Source organism: Fukomys damarensis, unplaced genomic scaffold (assembly GCF_012274545.1).
Source record: "Fukomys damarensis isolate Sample0158 unplaced genomic scaffold, DMR_v1.0_HiC HiC_scaffold_13, whole genome shotgun sequence".
Classification (NCBI taxonomy): Eukaryota; Metazoa; Chordata; class Mammalia; order Rodentia; family Bathyergidae; genus Fukomys; species Fukomys damarensis.
In genome coordinates, this window is record NW_022900925.1 from 39,275,588 (window position 1) to 39,279,668 (window position 4,081).

The following is a 4,081-nucleotide window of genomic DNA, read 5'->3' on the forward strand; positions in this document are numbered from 1 at the left end:
GAGGCCAGGCTGGGGATGTCAGTCGGTCACAGAAGCAGTGTTGGGAAGGAGGCAGGACGATGAGCCAGGCAGCTCCCACTGTGGGCGGCAGCAACCCCAGGAGGACAGACCCTTCCGTCCTGGGAGACCTGGGTGCCACACTCCAGGGCCATCATGGGGGAAGCAGTGAAGTAGGAGGTGACGCCAGGCAGGGCAGGCTGGTCAGAACGGGGAGAGCCGTCCCTTCCCTTTCCTCAGGGACAGCGGGGACCATCGGGAGATGCCCACGATGGGTAAGCCAGGTCACTTCAGGCAACTTAATTCCTCTCTGTGCCTCCATTTTCTCACCAAACAGTGGGGTTGGTTATGTGAACTTCCTCATGGGGTTACCATGAAGCTTAAATGCACGAAGGCACACAAAACGCACAGAGCAGTGCATCACACGGATGCTGCTCTTACTACTTAGCCGTTGGCAGAGCTGAGTGCATATGGTGACCTCCTCCCCCAGTCCCCCAAGGCCCAGCGTGTGGCATGAGGAAGACCCTGGAGGGACACGTGTGTTACAAAACCTTTCCAAATACTGGCAAGTGAAAGTAGTAACACAAGCCCGACGGCCCAGCTCTCCAGAGCCCCTCGTTGGTGGTTGGTGACACCTTCCCTGCCCTCAAATGCCACCATGTCCTGGATGTCTCTGTGCTGTCTCTGTGGGCCCCTGGACTCTCTGGTGGCTTCTCATCCATCCCTGTGCCAAGGACCCACTAGGAGCAGGACAGAAGGGTGTGCAGGGCCTTGGGACGGCCCTGTGCTCCTACCCCAGGTTGTAGGCCACTGATCAGGGGTGGAGAATCCACAAAAGGAACAAAGGGCCCAGTGCTCCATGCTCAGTCTGTGCTCCACTTCCTGGGTGCCCCATCCTAAGTCTGCGCTGGGCCCCACAGTTGTTTTGGGTTATCAGGGTACAAGAACAACCTGGGTATCTTCATTTTCTTTATGATCGACTCTTCCCCAGACATTGAAGTGCAAAGAACTTTAAGTCATGGGGCTTAGGAAACTTGGTTTACAATAAAACACATTGGATTTGTCCTTATAACACACAAAACTAGAACATGTCTTCATCTGCTACCTTATGATACCCTTCAAGTAGAGATTTTATTATCCAGCTTCAGTCCCATTTTGTAGATGAGAAAAGACAGAGGCTCAGAGAACTGAGGTGTCTTTTCTTGAAACACTGAACGTGCTCAGGACTTGGAATCAGTTCCTGTGTGTGTGTGTGTGTGTGTGTGTGTGTATGTGTGTGTGTGTGTGTGTGTGTGTGTGTGTGTGTGTGCTGCTTGGGACGGGACCCAGGGCCCTGTGCATGCTAGGCAAGTTCTGTACCACTGAGCTACATCCTCGGCCCTTTTTAAACATTTTGAGACAGATTCTTGCTGAGTTCCCCAGGCTGCTGGGAACTTATGATCCTCTTGCCTCAACCTCCCAAGTAGCTGGGATCACAGGCTTATACCAACTCAAACTCAGGTCTTCTGTTCCCACTTCCTGTGTGTCAACTGGGTCCTGCTGTCTCTGCCCTGCTGCAGTGTGAGCCTCCCAGGGCCTTAGTTTCTCCAGCTGTGTGTGGGAGTTGCTCACTTGGTGACGCTGACCTCCAATCTGGGCAGCTGGAGTGAATGGGTAGCACACGGAAGATGGGGACGGGTGCTGTCTGGTCCCTTCTCCTCCGGCCCCAGACGCCACCTCTCAGTAACCTCCACCACCTTCCTGTGTGGACCTTTCGCTTCCACTTTATTATCACCTCATTTGTAGGATTTTAAGGTTTCTTACCGGGAAAGGAGAAAGGAGCTCACACCTCCAATTCCGCTTCTCAAATATACCTTCTTCACTTGTGAAAATAACCTTACTAGCAGCATCTAAGCTGCTGCAGCTTTCTCTGAGAGACACCCAAATAAATAAGTACAGGGGGAACCAGGACAGGGGAACAACGTGGCCGGCTGGGGGAGCGAGGGTGCTGGGATGCCAGCACGCTGTCTCGGGTTTGGCAGAACTGAGCAAGAGGGCTGAGCAGCCTTAAGCAGCCGGCCCCTCCCGCGAGCCTTTGCCCTCTCCAGGAACCATCTCCTGTGGCCAGCTCCCCAACACCTGGCCCCTTGTCTGGATTGATTCTCTGGGCAGCTCCCCCTCAGAGCAACAAATGAAATATCGGTTACCAGGAGAGAGGTGGGAGCCAATTAACCCCCAGACCTCACCACAGCACATGCACCCGGAGGAAGCTAGGGGGAGAGGCACACACACCTGCCCGGCCTCCCTTCGAAGTCATCCAATTAGGGCAGCCCCCAGCAGTGGCCCTGTGGCCTCTCTGGAACCCATCATCCCGACACCAGGACAGCACTGGTCCCTGGGGCCTCAGCCGCCCGGGCACAGGATGACCTGCCGGCCATTCCTCCTGGGATGAGCCCCAGGGCGCCTCCATCCTCACGCTGGCCCTGGCAGGGACATTATTCATTCATTCACCACTTTTCTTCGAGGGGAAGCCATGAGGGGAGGCTTCTGTCTCCTTCCACCATCCTTCTACCACCCGCTCTCTGCTCCTCTCTGCCCTCTCTGCTCCTGGAGACTCCTGGCTGGAAAAGGGGGCCAATCTCTCCTTTGGGGAACCTGTAGCCTATCCCTTCCTCTCAGCGAGACCTAATTTAACAGAAATCCAAACCACTCATGGGGCCACAGACCCCGCATGGAGGAATCTTCAAGCCCTCCTGTACGGGGCACACAGACCCCACCCCTCGGGGTAGACGGCACAGTGAGAACCACTCCTGTCTTGGAGGCCCCAAGATGAGGGAGGAGACACAGCCTTGCCTTCTGGAAGCTTCTAGACCAACGGCGGAGACAGCTCTTGCTGCCAGTTATCCCAAGTGTAAAGGAAAAAGTGGACTTGGCCCTTGGGAAGCTGCTGTGTGGGGTGGGGAGTCCTTTCCTTTGACCTCTTGAGGGACAAGCAGCTGGCACTGCAGGGAACCTTCAGCCCTAAGGGGTGCAGCAGGGCTCTGGCTTCAGTCCGGCCCTGGCTGTGCCACAGCCTTCCCACAGGATCAAGAGCAAATCCCAGATCTCCTCGAATATGATTCCCTCATCAGCAAAATGGAGATTCCATCCCACCTCTCAAAATGACACGAGAATTGTCAAGTCACCGGGAAGAAAAGCAGGCAGCCAGCCAGACACTTGAGGCCAGAGGGAGTCACACGTACTTTATTGAAACAGCACTCCTGGACCAGTCCCCGGGGACCTGGGGCAGGGTGGGGGTCCGGGGAGGGGGCTGGGGAGCTCTGGGCCAGTGTGGCCATTAAGGAATTCACGGGGCACTGTGGGCAGAGCTGAGAGGCAGGAGTGGCTTCCAATCTAATCACAGCCCACAGAGCATCTAGTTCCAGCCAGACCTGCCAGGGGTTTTATTGGGTTTGTGGGGACCCGCAGATTTCAATCTCCAGACCCCACAGGGAAGGAACAAGCATTAAGCTAATTTTATTAAATGGCCACAGCTGGCAGTGGGGGACGTAGAGGAGAGAAGGGAGGATAAAGAAAGTCATTCAAGTCTGGCAGCCGTGACTAGGGTCCATACACGGTTCTGATCAGGCAGGAGGCCACCCCTCCTTCCTGTCCCTCCAGCTGAGCCGTGTTGGGGAGCCAGAGGGGACTTTTCCTCTTGTGGAGCCTGGGGATTCTCCCAGAGCCACTCCACAGCTGTCCCCTGGGCCAGATGCCTCTAAACACCTCAGGCTTCCGCGGGGCCAGGTGTTGGACATCAACGGCAGCCTTGGTTCTGCACTCGAGACCCCAACTCTGTGAAACACAGCACAATGGGGAAGAGCGGGGCCTTTGGGTCAGGCGTGGGCCTCTGCCTGTTCCTAGCTCAGTGGCCTTGGCAACTTCATGACCTCTCTGCACCTCTTCACTCTCTGAGCCCACAGAGCCACTGACACGGGGAAACACCCGTGTCCCAGCACGGGGAGGCTGGCACGGAGAATCGCTTAAGCCCAGGGGTTCAAGACCAGTCTGGGCAACATAGCAAGACCATCTCCAAATCAATGAATGATAAAAAAAAAAAAAAAAA